General features: G+C 29.4%; 1 protein-coding gene across 2 annotated transcripts in view; it reads right to left on the reverse strand.

Moving 5' to 3' along the window:
* LOC136968678 (uncharacterized) overlaps positions 1 to 17,476 on the reverse strand; it is a 50,278-nt gene that overhangs the window by 19,657 nt on the left and 13,145 nt on the right. The window contains exons 1-2 of one of the 2 annotated variants that reach the window (XM_067262683.1): positions 3,182 to 3,290; positions 2,971 to 3,073 (exon numbers count right to left, since the gene is read on the reverse strand). The exons of the other annotated variant lie outside the window; for it this stretch is intronic. The gene's annotated coding sequence lies outside the window, so the exon portion shown is untranslated. Of the gene's footprint in view, positions 1 to 2,970; positions 3,074 to 3,181; positions 3,291 to 17,476 lie in introns of those variants that run through there. 2 annotated transcript variants of the gene reach the window in all.

Below are 17,476 nucleotides of genomic sequence, written 5' to 3' on the forward strand. Positions count from 1 at the left end.
GATTTTCGCATCAAGATTTCCTAAGATCAACCTTTGCAGTGCAATGTTTTAAATATTTTAATTACCGATACTTGCAAAATAATCATAAAAGCGAAATTGTCGTTAAAATATTTCTTTATTTCCCTTACGTAACATCTTAACTTACTAACAATTGCTTGAAATGATCGTGTTTCTTAAAAAACTTTTGAAATAATTCTGTTACAAAAAATTTAAAATTTCAATCTACAAAATTATTTTTTTACTTCTGCCATTTTAATATTTGTCATCGTTTTATTATCAAATAAAATATATAAAATCATTGAAAAATCAATTGTTTGCAAGTAACTTAAAAATAAAACTGGATAGTGTATATTTTCCTATTTCTATCAGTTAACACAGATTTTTTAAATTTATAAATATGTATATATATATTAAAAAAATGCAAATTCTCAATCACACTTGAAAGAAAACACACTAGACGGCTTCTATCATCTAACACAGTGGTTCTCGATCTTCCCGAGGCAGTGGAAAACCGTTTGGATACGTTTTATTACATGGAACATTAGAATCGATATATTCGAAACTTGATAAGCGATTCCACATACGCTATTCTCAAGAAACAATCAAGCAATACATTAATACACTTTAATGTATTGAATAAAATAGAAACGTGAATTGTCTACGAATGCCTACATATGTTGTACTACATATATTGTCTACATATGTTGTACGTACATTGGAATAAATTTTCAAACTTTAAAAATCTCTTTTTTGTGAAACACTTGAGACGGGTTCACAGAACGCTGGTTAAGAACCTCTGATCTAATACTACAAAACTTCAAATGGAAAAACTTTATTTTTGGGCTATTAAACGTAGTCAAAATGCATATTCAATAAATCACAATCTTCAGATGTAGCGCAAAAGAAATATTTAACCAGTAATCTTTATTTTATTATGCCCAAAGGTGACAAATTAGCTAAAAATGTTAATACGACAGAATCTTGTTCAAATATTTTTATCGGTCATTGGTTATAATCAGAATTGGCGTATCCAAAAATATCAGTTAAAATATATTAATAAAAGTTAATTTATTGTAATTAGAGTTTCAATTAAAATTACTGTTATCTTCGGATAAATGGTTATATTTAAACTGTCGTCTTGCACTATCGACCGTAACGTATGATTGATAATGCACAATCGTTATCAACTATCGTTATATGCTCACAGTACAGTAGCTTATATTGTTAGCATTTGCTATTTCCCTTATGCATTAGATGAAATACTATTAATTAATAATTATAATTATTATTATAATTAATAAATCTTCAGGTAACATTTTAAAATTATTTTAACATGTCTTTTTAATGCCAGATTCAATGAAAGCAGAATTTCTGATAGTCGAAGACTTATTTATTTTACCCAGCTTAATGTTATTGTCGTCAGTTTGGGTAAATCTCAAAGTAATCACAATAAGCAGATTTTATTAGTTCCTATAATCAGTGGCACATTATAGCATCAAGGAACCCAGGCAAATTTGAATTAGGGGGTTCCATATACAGCATTGACTTCGGATGTTTTTCTTTGGGGAAATTTTTTGTATAAAAGATTGTTCTGGAGCCCCCTATTAACAGGGACCCCAGACAATTGCTCTTTTTGCCCATAGGATAACACGCCACTGCTTATAATGATTAATTGATACAAGATATAAGCACATTAATGCTATGTGGCTGGCTACTATTAGGTCCAATAATGGTAGGTCCAACCTGCAATGGTTTGAGTGCACGAGGCGATCCTTTCCTCATCCTCGTGCCAGTCACTACTCATACAAACTACTTACGTATAGTGTCTGCAGCAAATTATGAACCTGGATTCCCAAAGTTTTAATTCGGTTAGCTTACTACATGACTATCCAGCTAACAGTTATAATAATTTCTTTATAAACTGTAAATATATTGTTTTATTTACTAAAATTCTTTAGTAAGTAACAAAAGAATTCTATACTATGAATAAAATGATCAAATTCTATTTACCTTCAGATTAAAATTTAATTATTATTATTCTACTTTTACAAAAACGTTATTTGATACGCGCGAAAACAGTTTCTAAAATTTCAATTAATTTAGAACTTTAACTTTTAGTAGTAAATATGTTTTTTTTTAATATAAAATAACATTAACTTTCTATAAACTTTTATCAAATTTGATATTAATTTGTAGACAATTTCCATATCTCCCTTTAAATCTTGATATTTCAAAGATTAAGATATCAAGAAATAATTTATGATAACTTAAAATAATATCTGTTATTTAATCTATATTTATACAATCTACAGTTGACAAGTTATAACAATCTATCACCTATATATAAAGTTGTTCGGATATAAATAAAGCTTTAGTTTTACAATCAAGGTAAATTTGCTTATGCCCTTATTTCCAAACCAGAATGCTAAAGAAGTGAGGTAGGACCCACGCTAGCCGCAAATACAGGGTCTCGCCTGTCTTAGCCACAAAAATGTCATCCGTTGCCACTTATTTTGTATAAAGATCTTTATAAGAGACTACATTTCGGAGGCATCTCGACGTCTAAAACTCGGTAAACGATCCGGCCGACCCACCTCTCCGTCCGGATTTATTCCATACTGCTATTTTCACGACGAAAATCAAAAATTAACGTATAAAACAATACACAGTTAACACTTATATAATGAATGAGTAGCTTTATTTATATAAGAGGAAAATATTTTAAAAATTTATTGCCAGCTTTGTTTATTTATCAATAGACCGAAGAAAAAGGAAAAAGAAAGTATATTTCCTACGGCATATTTATTTACCAGGAAAAAGGAAACTGAAATTTACAGTAACACGGTTTATATATTAGAAAAAAAAATGTAATTTAGTACATTTATAATCAGAATATTTTTAATTTATTTACTCTTAAACGTGTCTAGAAAGTATCTAGACCTGTATTGATTAAATTAACAAACTACTTACAACTGAAAATCCAATTAAATATTCATTCAATATTCCTTCTTTCTAAAGTTTTGCCTAAGAACAGCGCAACAATCCTGGGTAAAACCGGCAATAGATAAACTACCTACAAAAATGACTACATTAATATATTGAAAACGTTTCGAAGAAACAAAATAATCGTTCCATTACGCGAAATTAAAGGCATGCATGATTCAATGCAAAATATAATTACGAGAATAGAAGGAAGCCATCCGTTCCAGCAGACACGTTGGTATCGAATGACGTCACCCGCGAGTGCAAGTGTACTTACAACACAGGACGAAACGTCACGCTAGACAAAGCAAAAAGGAAAACAGAAATTCTTGAAACGTTACTACCTAGACGTAGCCGATAAACGACGTGATTTGCGCTCGACTTTACTTACAAACTACGCTTAAATGTGCATAAACGAAAGGACTAAAATTAGCATTTAAATAGGCAAAAATGACTTATAAATCTATAGACGAAGCGACGAAACGTTACTTAGAACTAGAAGTCTTTTATGAATATTTTAACGAGTAATGCAATTTAATAATTAGGCATACAAACAAGGTCGTTTGTATCAATTATACGAGAGACGAACAAAATTTCCGTGACGTTTTTCATTCGAATTTCTGGTTTAGTAGCTACCAAATCCGAGAGGGTCGGTTGCTGTGACGACACAGAGGGGTGAACGAACTCTCGGCGTGCACTTTAAGAAACCAAAAAGAAAAAAAAACACGCTAAAACTTCGTATTTAATAATACACGTGATTAAAGAACGAATAATTCTAGTATTCCGAACGATTATTATATTTTTTAATGGTGTGCGCTAACAGTCGAGAGAACACAACGCCAACGTTGTCGCTAAGCACACCGAACTACTGTATTTTATTTTAGTCGGAGCTTAAGTGATGTCTTGCAACATCTACCGTTACATAAGCCATAACCATCAATGGAGATTCCGTGAAACATCGGTTTAATCTCTCTCCAATATTAATTACTCGTGTTTAATTTATAAACAAACGCCAATGAAAGCGGCTTTTAGATGCGTAGCGAGTAATGTGTCGTAATAATAGACATCTAGAACGGTGCCGGACACGATAAAGTTCGGGATTATTTCGTAACTTGCACGTAAAATCCCGAATTATACTTAAATTTAGAACGTTATTTCACAACTTCTTCCGCTTATCGAACGTTCGAAAACGGTAACGCGGTTCGTGACCTATTGAGGAAACGGATTGCATTGTTAAAGTGTGGTGATTTTCCCGTAATTTTCTATAAATTATTACACTTTAGAAACGATTTATAATACTTAAATAACGAAATTTTAGTAGAAGTCCTTGGGAAAACAGCGAAGAAAAAGTGCAACGATCAAGGTCGATTTTAACAATCCAGTAAAATGTAATCGTACTAACCTGGTAGGCGATAAGATTTCGCAGGTTAGTGCAACATTCCAGAAATTTATATAAATACCAGATAACATCTAGAAGTATCGAGTGTTGTTTAATTAAAATCTAGTAACAATCGTGAACTACGGAATAAACTTTGAAACGCTTCACTGGGAGAGGACGGGGGGAGGGGTGATATTGAATAAAGTCTAAAGATCTTCGTGACACAAGAATGTGGAAACTGAACTTGAAAATTATCGAAACATCATTAAAACACCCTTATCGATACACAATTTATAAGTTGCAGCACTTATATAGGCCTATATACATATATATTTAGATTGTTTTATGAGCTAGACTTGGTACAGTACCTCCAAAAAAAGTTCGACCTTGAAACAATGAAAAGGGTTGAACCAAATTAGTACAACGGATTTTTTTGACGGGGTTTTTCTTATAAATTTCCGTCGAAAATATCACTAATGTTTCGCTTAAATTACTCAAAAGATATAAGCAAAGTATCGGCAAACTTGGTGGAATTATAATTAAATGTTTTCTAATCATTTTTCCGCCTTCATTATCTTTGAAAACATGCCAAATTAAACATGATTTAATTTGTTTTAAAACGAGGACTACGAAATAATCTAACCGTAGAAAATTATAGGAAAAATTAATTATGTATGAGTGAAGTTTCGTAAAAGTTTACAAAACAGTAGAAAATAATGTAATGTTTACCGAAATTTTAACAAGAATGTTCTACATTTTTGTGTGTTATTTGTAGGGTTTCGTGTGTCCTACTTTCGTCTATTTTCTTTCTTTTTTTTAAAAAAAAAATATTGTTATTATTTTAAATGAAATTTTAAACATTTCGATAATTTATTTAAAAATACAAGTCAGCAACTATGTGGAATAATTGGCTTACGTGACCCGTAAAAGTCCTTCCTGATTGCGATCAGAATGCGATTTTAACAGGAAAAATTCAAGAATTAGAGCATTTATTTCGTAAAACACTCGGAAAAAAGCAATTACTTTCTAAAACAGGATCATCAGGAAGCAAGGAAACAGTAATTTTTGTTGTTGTTGTTGTTGTTTTTCTTACTAAACCTTTACAGTAATTAATCCTAATTCATAAAATCTGGTGTGTGAATTATTTTTACTTATTGGAAGGATAATATTCCAACTACATGAACAAAAATACTATATTGCAGATGTATTTATAAGGTATAACGTTTCAATCTCTTCATTCATACTTTCTAGTGAATCATTAGCTGGGAAAAATTATAAAAAAAAAGGAAAATCAAGTAATGATCAGTGGTAAATTCTTGTTTAAACATTACACAATGTATTAGCCTAATACAGATCAATGAAAAAGAGAAAAAACATGTTGATATAACATAATTTCGCAGCTTGCGTGACTATATTTTTCTATTTGTAAGTTAGAAGTTGGATACAGAATGAAATTTGTGGCCTATATATTTACATTTAATTAGAAAATTTATTAAAAAATTAAATGTTTTGTTGAGATTATGAGTACAATGCATACAATGCAAAAATATGCATACAAAAACTTATCACTTATCATTTAAACTATTCGTTAACTCTTGTTTTAAAAAAAATTACAACTCTATTCGGTTACTCGGAAACATTATAAATTATTAAATTTATTTAACCTTCGGTTACAAAATAACAGGCCGCATTATATTAACCTATTCTACACGTCGCATGTAGTGTAGAAAAATTAAAGTAAGTAAATATTCCGGCAACGTGACCTACCTATCTAATCTACGCACCTTTCTGATCTTTGGAATATTATAAATAGCATAATAACAACCGCAGATTCTAGAAAAAAAAAAAAAATTATATTTTAATTATAATTCGAGCTGTTAATCCTTAAAGAAAAATTGCCTGTAATCAAAACAGCTGGCATAATTTTACTGCTCCGACTGTTTTTATAACATATGTAAGGTTTTACTCTCGAATATTAACTAAAATGTTCAAAAATTCTGTATTCATTTATATATTTTTCCATCTTAAATTATGTTTGTTTATATTGAGATGATTTATCAGATAATTGCATGTTTGCAGTGAAAGAATTTGGCAATAGAAAGTTGCCTAATTTTAAAATTAATTGAATAATTCTGAATGTAATTACCTAATTTTTGAATTCTAACAGAATGCATAACTTTTTTTTTTTTTTGCCAGAAATGCCAAACTTTTGCTGACAGACAGAAATCAAGTAGAGTACATCCACTTACTTTGTTGTTCCAGTGTAAAGAAAACACTAAATTACAACTGTAATACATGTTCTTAGACTTTTTGGCTTGCAAAATAATATAAAATGTGAATTTTTCTGGTGCGCTTTGTATACAAAATTAAAAATATATTTTAATTTATAAATACAAGTGTACTATAATAGCTGCCGTCGTATAGGTCTAACCAAGCTACTAGTTTATCACGAATGCAATAAATCTTGGTGCGAATTGGTTTTCTCTTATTTTTAAAACAAGACTTTCGTATTTGTGGCACAATCGGCCATCTCTTGAAACACTGCTACAATATCTTTTAAAACGACAGTACGGTGTACACCTGTGGTTACGAAGCAATGGCAATTTAAAATTTCTGTATAATCTACCTACACTGGTGCAGGTTGTGTTATGGACGAAAGCAGTAAATGTAGCTAAAAGGTGTGATAACATTGACCTCGATTACTTCGCTTTCCATTTCTAATGGGAAAAACTGATTCGGACTTCAAACAAGTCAGAATTCAAATGACCTCCTGTGACGAATTGAATACAAAGTAATTAATTTTTGCTCACCTCTCGAGTTCTTCCTATTTCAAGTCTATTTTTAACGATTAAATATTAACTTAATTTATAATTTATTTTATATTATACAAGTTACAATATATATGTATTATGAATATTTCATCAAGAATAAAAATGACTTTCACAGAAGTTTGACAGAAAGGAAGATTTTTCTATAAATATTATTCAAGAAAGATCAGGCAAGATAATCTGAGCAAAAATTGAAAAAGGAAAGGGAAAATAAAAATTGACGCGCGAAGATACCATAAGAAAATGAATGGACCAGAAGCAAGCTTTGAAAGCTACAGATAGAGTTAGTTCGTCTACTACAACCTGCCAAGATGATGTCATTAAAATAAGATATTTTTAATTAATTATATTACAATCCTAAGTGTTCCGATTATTAAAAGGATAAAATCTACAAAGTTTACAAATGCAGAAAAATTAAAAATAATCAAATATTTTGAAAAAGATATTATTAAAATTAATTAAATTTTAATAATAAAAAAGTTTTTTAGTTCCTACATAAGAAACCTTTTTATTGTTATAGCTAAATCTAACTCTACAGCAAGAGGAAATTAATCTATCACATAAGAACATAACAGTAATCCCAATTCATTGTTTGTACTATATCAAATTTATATTTAATAACTTTCTGAACAAATGGATACAGTTCAATCGATTCTTCTCTTTCTCTTGTAACAGTATATATAAATTGTTAGTATATCTTATATCAAATATTGATGCTGTCGCAAATGAAATAAAGCTACAAATATTAGATAAAACTTTAATCCTCGATATTTTTATTAAAGGGATTAGAAGTTTCCTATCCGCTTCTTTAAGTATATAGGCGCAACAATTGCTTTAGATAAAAAATTAAATTTATTTCTTTGAATATTAAATAAATTCTTAAACATTTCCATGATAAAGAAAATGGCTTTTGAAAAGAAAATTTAATATAAACCCAATTATTCTGCTTTATTGGAGAGCTGAGAGCCAATAAAACAGAATACAGTTGACTTTGAAGATTGGAAATTCATTTCCATACATATAATTCTAATTAAAAAATCATTGTAACTAAACTTAGAGGTTATAACCAAATTATAGAATAAAATACAGTACTACGAAATTTTTTGGTATCAAGTTACTGTACTGCAAGCGACAAAATTTTATTCTTACAAGACACTCGTCTACACAAAGACCTTAGCAATGAAAAGAATACTGTTCAATGTGGTTTCCATTCTAAAGGTGTAAAACCTGAAGGTTATGAAGTGTTTTCAACTGCAATTAATCATCTGTGATGCTTCTCACATGCATCTTTCAAGGCTGTCGAATTTGCAACACTTTGTTCTTAATAGTCCATACTTTTTAACTGTCCCCGCAACCAAAAATCACAGATATTAAGATATTAAGTTTTGAGTGGTGAACTCCCAAATGTTCAGTTTTCTCAAATTCAGTAATCACTCTCCTGAGAGAGCTTATAGAGTAAATGGTCCTTGGTATAAATTCTTACGATGGTGAAATATTTAAAATGCAGCTGTAGCATTGCCTTTGTTTTTGTAAAACAACTTCAACAAGAAAATGCGTATTCCAGCAAAGCAAGATTGCTGAGCAGCCATCATAGCTGATAAGAATGACATTTGACAGTTGTAGCTACTTTTATACTCGGAACTTGGCTGCAATGCAAGTGTTTATGTAAAAGAAACTGCTTTTTTTATCGCAGGCAGCTCCAGAAGTGTCACGATAATAAGTTTTGGTACAATTTTTTTATTTTTTTCGTGGGAATGTCTTCCACATTTTGAAACGTCAAATCTAGTAGTCCAAAACCGGACTGTTATTACAATGAAGCTGAACTACAGTACAATCTCGGTAACTTAGCCGTTAACTAGTTTGGCATGTCTAGTAATCCAACAGTGGTCACACTCTTGGATATTACTGGTAGTGTTGCCAAGTCATAGACAAATTTCCCACTAATTGAACATGAATGATATCTAGTCCAAGCTTGAACACAATAAAGATTGCTAGGCTTGTTATCTTTGGCTTTTCAAAAAAGATTACAATATCTTATAACACAACACAGTATAAATATAAGAGAATCAGTCCCCAAAAATTTCCCATCAAAAATACTCTACCTTCCACTAAATTTAGCAGGAATTCACCAATTTAGCAATATGATTACTGGTTTTATGCAAACTTTGTATGTTTAAACTTCAAACATACAAAACACCTATACCAGCATACTTCAAATTAACATATTTATAATTTTCGATTTTAATTTGTCTGTTTTCTTCTGTTATATATATACACCTGAATATGTCTGTTATAAACAGATGAAAACATTATTAAAAATTTAAACATATCCCAGTATTGGTAAGTTGTTATCATATAACTCCAGAAGACATTCAGATAGAGTGAATAATCCAATACTTAGTTAATAGTGTTTTGCAATAATACGAAGAGCCCACAATAAAAGAATGACATTGCTGTAAATGCTTGGCTCTATAAACCAGTTATCTTTGAATGTAATTAGGCAAGTCTATATTGCATATCATAAAGTACTGTACAATATCTATAAATGATGCAATTACAAAAATTTTGTATACTTGCTTGTTGTGTCTAAGACTTTTAAAATAAACTTTTGTAAGCAATTATTTATAGGGTATCATATAAAATAAAGAAATATACTGTGATGATGAAATATGTATTTCATTTTTGACATTTGACAAAATTTTATCATAAATAATACTAGAAAGTGTATTAATAAAGTTTAAGTTTAAATATTATAGAACATCAGTACAGTGAATGAAAATATGTAGATGAAATAATGATAATGCTTCTAATTTTTTAAATAAAATTCAATTATTGTATAGCATTCTATATCAAATACCAATTTCAATTTATTCTGTTATACAGTACATACATCTATTCTTTCAAATACTTGTTTGATCAATAATAAGATTTCCTTCAAAAGAGAAAAATGAAGATGTAAATATGATAATATATTCGGCTCTGTTAAGAATAATTAATTAGTAAGAATTTACTCTCTATCAATTAAATAAAAATTTTAAAAAGAAACTCTTAAGTAACTTTATGTTTTATTGTATTGTTTTTACAGCTTTCACAGATGAATAAAACTGAAACCAAAGAAACAGTATTGCTATCAACTGTATTATCAGATTTCCATAGAAGTGAATGAAGACCAGGGGCCGTATTCTGGTCACCGTCTCTGGTCTCGTGTCTCTCACAAACCGGTTGCTGATTGGCTAATCATTTGGATTAGCCAATCAGTGACTGGCTTGTGAGAGACGAGACGGTGATCAGAATACAGTTCGAGTTTACTACTATACATGGTGTCTACTTTACTCAAACAATAGATGTTGGGAAATACATCCATAATTTTACTAAATTATGTTTTCTTGCACAGCTCTTCAGAACAGAAATCAACGTAGCTGAAGCTATTTAGGAATGTTTTCTTAACTTTTCTAAATGTCGCTACATTTAGAAAAGTTAGCTTATTTTCTCTTCATACTATCTCTTGTTTCAATTTATCATGCTAAATTATATACACAAAAGGCATTTTATATTATGCAACACCATTTTTCCTTCTGGAAACAAAATTAAAACAAAAAATTTTTCCTCTAAGTTATCTTCTACATTAACTAGACAGGCATTTTCAAAGTTTTCTGAAATCCTGTTCATTAGATTGTGGTCCAGATGTCACTGAGTAGAGGAAATTTAATTATAAGGAACCAGTATATTAAAAGGCAAATTTGTTAAATTAATTATTATATTTAATACTTTCCTACTAGTCACAACAAATTATCTTTATGTTCATGAAAACACTGACAGTTCCAAGATAAAATTAATTAGTTGTTTAAAACGTAACTTCATCTTGGTAGCTTTGATTATTGAAAATACTGTACTGAAGGAGTTAAGGGTATTGTTAGTGCTGGATTAAGTGTAACTTATAATGGTCTAGGTAACTGCATAATTAGAACTACATGGACAGAAACTAAATATTTTTTCTTTATGGAATTATGTAGTAGAATTATCAACGGTATTTGAAATGTATTACATTTTCTTGATCTGCAAGTGTAAAATTTTATGTACCATATCATCATTAAATTGACACCCATCTCTATATTTGTACCAGAAATAAATTTTTTTGAATTTTTCTAGTTATTAGATTGTTGAATGATGGACAGTATATAGAAGTTAATCAATAGTTTGAGAAAATTTTTTATATACATACATGCAAACATGCACGCACACATAAAAGTGTGTTAAAAAAGTTCCAAGAATGGCACGAAATAGAGCAATTTATTTAATAATTTTCGAAATTATATCCATATACTTTCTCCAATAAAGGAAACATTTCAAAAAATCAGCTTTCGGGAATTGCAAAATTTCCTTTTGTTTATACTGTGTAAATTCTATTGCCTCAAAGTATTTTCTTGTTAAAGTTGGAAACGATATTCCTCTGTAACCACCCAATTCTACGACGTAGCTTCTAATGATTCTCTCTATCCAAAGTCGAAAAATAAGTCATTAATTTGCTGAAATTTATGACAGAACGAGTAACGTTTATGATGAGAAGTCCTCTAAGTTTTCAAGTTTTAAAATGTAGGAAAAAAATGCTACAAAAAGGGAAGAAACAATGATGCATGTCTAGAGCAATTGTATGAAGTTATAACTTCAGTTTCAATCATTTATCGTAATTCTTTTTTTTAAGTGGAATTATTATTAATGATAATTCCACTTAGATCGTCAATAATTAATGTTAGTTAATGCGCTAATGATTAGTTAATGCGTTTACAAGGGAAATTCGACAGGCAAGTGTTCCATATCAAAAAAAAAAAAAATTTGTACAGAATAGGTTCCCCCATGAGCACAAATCTTGTCAGGAAAACTAAAATTAGAAGTAACCTTGCAACATCTTCAACAATATGAAAGTAAGAGAAGAATAAAGTTGTTTTGCAACTCTGTCCTTTTCTCATTTCCTTCAACTTTCTTCAATCTTCCTTTTTCTTTTCAATCTACAGATTGATTTGAAAAACTGCCAACTTTTTGAAATGTATTAGTAAATACATTTAAAAAAAATGAAATAAGTTCAAGAAATATAATTTTCATGTCGTAGCATTGAAAATATTTCATCTTTAAATGTTACGTAAAATCCAAACTCGAAAAGTAAGAACAGATTCAAACTTGAAATTATTGCTATAGTGTATAAAATCGGCCGATTTTTCTGGATTTTTTTTTTTCTAATTCTGTAAAATGTCTTTATTTTCCGGAATAAAATCAGTCACAGAAACTATTCGGAGAATAAAAAGGAAGCTTCAAAATTTTTCATCGTCGTTACACTGAAAATTGTTTCATAGATAAAGTCATGCGACAAAATATATATAAAACTACAGGGTGTCTCGAAAAGTTTCCATACATACAAAGGTAAAATGTAACTTTGTTTGCAAAACATTAAAATGTCAGCACTAAGATTTGTGTCGGTGGATTGACAGAGTAAGGCAACAGAACACACGGGGGATCTGCCGATAAGGTTTCCGCGTAGGAAGTCCGGTTAGTAGGGCTTCCTACGTGGAAACTGGATTCTGTTTAGGTGTTAGACACACAAAGAAAACCCAGAACACTGCACGGTGGCCAGCCCACCCGTCGGGCACAAACCGATGACCAACTACCTGTGTTCAATGGTTTCATTTATTTGGCCACTGCTGGGCTTGCTTTGTATGGAGACTTTTGGCACACCCTGTATATATATAAAACGATACTATGAATTCATACAATATTAAAAAAAAAAACAAAGAACACTTTATTACCTATATTAGGGTGACCAGACTCCCGGATTTCCGGGGACTGTCCTGTTTTGCCTGTTTTTAATATTTGACTGTAGAATTAATCTTTGAATAGAAGAATTTTATTGACATACCAATATAATATAGTGTCAATTTATGGATCAATAAATAAATAAATTTTATAAAATAACCAAAATTCAATCAGTTTTAGACCCCATTTTCATTGATTTTGAAATGCATCCCCGGTTGGATTGTAAACATTATGGTCAGCCTACCTACATATTTGTTTGCAATTTTGCACTACATTTCACTTAATCCTAAAATATGATAAATGTCTAGATTAAATTACTTACATTGTATTCATTTTCCTAAATAATTTTACTATTTAATTTTGAGTTTACAAAATTAAAAAAATAATAATAATAAACATTTTACTTTATAATGTAAATTATAAAAGTTAAAAACATGACAATACAGTCTATTGATAAAAGCACTATCTATTAATTATAATTGACATTTAATTATTATTTAATATCCTTAATGTCTTCCATTTGGAATTAATCATTTTTTATTATTAAAATATTTGATTTTCAGTAAAATTTCCTGGTTTTATAATTAATGAATTTATTATTTTTCAAAATAAATACAATTGTGAAATTGTGCAAGTTTTAATACATAAATAATTATCCAAATTATAGAAAATAACAAGTTTTAATACATTGTATTTACCTGAAATCAATGAATATTCCCTAAACATTGCCAGCGTATTAATATTTCCTTGTTATTCTTGCTTTAAATGTACTTGCAGCAGCAAAATTTTGTTTACTTTTGATGAACTAGTTCAGCCTAACGAATTGTACCGTTTAAAACAATACATCGGAAACCCTGACCTATCTACAACGTTCAAACAAATTCTAACCAACAAACAAATCAAGGACATAAATATAAATAATTTTATTTAGAAATACTATAAAATAAAGGAAATTTTCGAATCTGGGACAACTAAACTTATAACACTGCGCGATATGACTAATTTTGAAGCAGCTTTTACTGAACAGAGTAAGTTTTGTACTAAGGAGAAAACGTCTAGACTATAAATATACGAGTCATTCACCTAGAAAGAATTTTTAGAATATGAAAAACAACTTTAGAAACAAAAATAATAATTTTTAATATGAAGATGACCTTCTATTATTTTATTTTATGAATCCTAATAAACATGATCTGATGGTAATCAACATCAGTTTATGTTTATTAATATATTAAATGTACCTATTTAAATGTATTGCTGGAAAATACAGGTTATAGGCTGTTTTCTCGTACGTATTTAATGAAATAATCAATTTAGTACTCATTAAAATGAATTCGAACTGCCGCACACATGCACAGTACGTGTGTGTTATGGTTAATGATATGAGTATACAAAAATCACCTGAATAAATAGGACAAAGATGTCAATCAGCATTGTAGCAGGCAATGTCGGTAATGTGTTAAAACAACAATACCCAGTGCTGCTTGGTATATTGATGTGAGCTGTCATGGTAGTCTATGGTAGACTGGCCCCTTTAAATTGTTTTTTTTGAACAAATGAAATGTGTAGAGAGTTTCTACATTAATAAAAAGCAGTCTTCACGACTTTATTTTCTGTTAGTAAAAAATAACAGTAATTTTATAAGGGTAGAAATCATAATGAGCCCCTAAGTTTTCTCCAGGCCTGAGAAAAAAAAATCCTCAGCTCTCCTCCCCATGGCCTTGATGATAACCATTGCACGCAATGTGTAGTCCTTCCAACTTGTTAATTCTTTTCAGCTGTTTAGTGAAGTAGAATTGATAAAATCACAACATTTTCTTTAAAAAATTTCATATTTCATATCATATATAAATTTGATTCAATCATCTAAATGAGAATATTTAATACTGATGAAAATCATAGCAACTTAAGATTAACGCACATTTAAATCAAAATAAAAGCATCGACTATCACCTGTAACCGTAACCAGAAAATGAATGTTAAAAACAGTTGAAAACATTTGTTCTTATAATAAATTTGTTCATTTTAAATGGATAACAAAGTGATAATTGATGCTTTTATTGTAATCTCATCCAGTTTTGCACCATCTTTTAATCATTTTTAAATCATAATTTATAACGTGCATATTACATATTTTCTGCAATACATACAATAAGAAATTATGTATTATTTCGTACATTTAATTAGCATTTAAGAATAAATAAATATTAATATTTATTAACGACAGCTTTTTGATCTTCAGATATTTTTTTTTTTATAAACAAACTTTCGAAATAGAATGAAAATATTTTCTGGTAATTTTATATTTTACTTTAAAAAATGGTTTTACAATCTATTTTAAAAAGAACCTGTTTTACTTTTATTAATTCTACTTCATGAAACCAGCTGAAAATAATTGTTTATTGTTATACCTTTCTGTGTTCTGCATATCTTCCCATACAACTAGATGAAAAGGGGTTGAGTCTGTTTTGATTTGACAACTTCCACATAAAGATGAAAGTACTATAACCTTATTTTGGTTTTTGTTATTTTATATATATATATTATCTGGTAAAAGACAACACTCGTGTTATTTTGGTCATTCACATTAGGTATTTTCTAGGAAAACAAAAGTGAACTCCATGGCATAGATAACTAAAACTGTGTGAAAAAAAGAGTTTAAACCCGATCTAAATCTAAAATAGAAAATTGTCATAGTGATCAATGTAAATTGACAGCAATCAGAAGCTCAAGTGACATATAGTGCACGACAAGCTTACAAACAGCAATCAGCCTATAGACTTTACACAGCAAACTTTGACCTCAAATATCTGGGCATGTAGATCGAATTTCAAAATTCTGGCTTCATCACGACATTAGCCTTGCAAAGTTGTACATATTTGCAAAAAATCGTGTTTAGTGATCACGGTCGTGCAATTGTTTTAAACTTCGATCGCCAACAAAACACCCGAATTATGCGGAGCTCCACTCAATAAAACATTCACGTCATTTTACATTTCACACTATTGGCCGTAACATTATATATATATGCGAAAAAACATTCAAGGAATATTAAAACCATAAGAGAACAGACTATTTTTAGGTATTAGTAGAAAAAAGTCTTTTGTATGTTTCGTTAAAATATTATAAGACGAGCATACTCTGTAAAACTGCTAAAACTATTTGTCTTTTATCAAATTAAGCTCTGCTTTATAGTAATTACAACTATAAACAATCTAGAAATTCATAAATGTCGCAAGTAAACAGTAACATCTGGAATAACTGCCAATCAGTACAGCAACTGCTGACTCGTACACCATACTAAGTCACTGAAAATGGTGTCACTTGATTAAGTAATAGAGGTAACAATGCAAGTTAACAATAATTATTTTAAAATTAATCGTCTAACCAACCAAAATTGTTAAAAATCATTAGTTTATAATAATCTCTTGCTAGATTAAAATCTCTCTTAATTTTTACAATAATTTCAAATAAATTACTTCATACCTAAAACTCAGATATGCCGGCAAATTATAAAAATAACCAATCATTTGCATCTTAAATGCTTTTCAAATAACAATAATTAATAATAATAAAAAGTAGAATTTTAAGAGTCAAAACCTTCACGAACATTGATAAACGAGTAAACAAAGTAATTGCTTAGTTCAATTAGTCAACACTTTTATTAATTTAAAATGAAAATTTTTGATGACGTAACAAAATCTTAAGCTAGGAATAACAACAGTAACGACATATTACTGCCGTAGAACGTATTTATTGAAACCATATATAAAAATATAATATATAAGACAGAACTTCTTACATCAGAACAAATTTTTTTCGCTTTACGTATTTCGATATGAGAACCGAAGTGTTTTTTTTTTTATAATTAGAATTGCTTATTATTAATTATTACGTGCGCTAAATTATTACAGCATATGCTGTTTAAAGAAACAAATTTAAAAATCAGTTTTACAATTGTAGCATTGAATATAAAAAGTTAAAATTTAATATAAATTATATTATTTCATCCTTTCGTTTATATAATAAAAATGTATTTTTGACATTTCGTTTGTTTAATTAAAGATGAAATTTCATTAAGAATTATAGAATTAGAAATCTTGATTATTAAGAATCATATTTCTTTCCTGGCTGTTATGTATAACAGAGGAAAATGACACCCATGATTTTTACGGTTTCGGGATCCGGACGCCTCGAAACGTCGAGAAATTCAAAAAAGTTTGGGAATTTTTACTGTATGCGTGGACGTTAGTGTGTGTGGGAGATACGATTTAGTTTACATTGTTTGAATCTTAAAAACTCCTGTGGTTTTCGTCGAAAATTTCTGGAATTTTGCAGAGAGGTTTGTGTATTAGGGGATCGATGCCGTTAAATTTTGGTGATTAAGGAAAGGTTCAGGGAGTGGGAAGATAAAGGGGGGGAATCACATATTTCAAGTGGGATCAGACTTAATGAAGATTTTACTGTTATTAAAATTTATAAT

Source organism: Centruroides vittatus, unplaced genomic scaffold (genome assembly GCF_030686945.1).
Source record: "Centruroides vittatus isolate TY-2023 unplaced genomic scaffold, ASM3068694v2 contig_1506, whole genome shotgun sequence".
NCBI lineage: Eukaryota > Metazoa > Arthropoda > Arachnida > Scorpiones > Buthidae > Centruroides > Centruroides vittatus.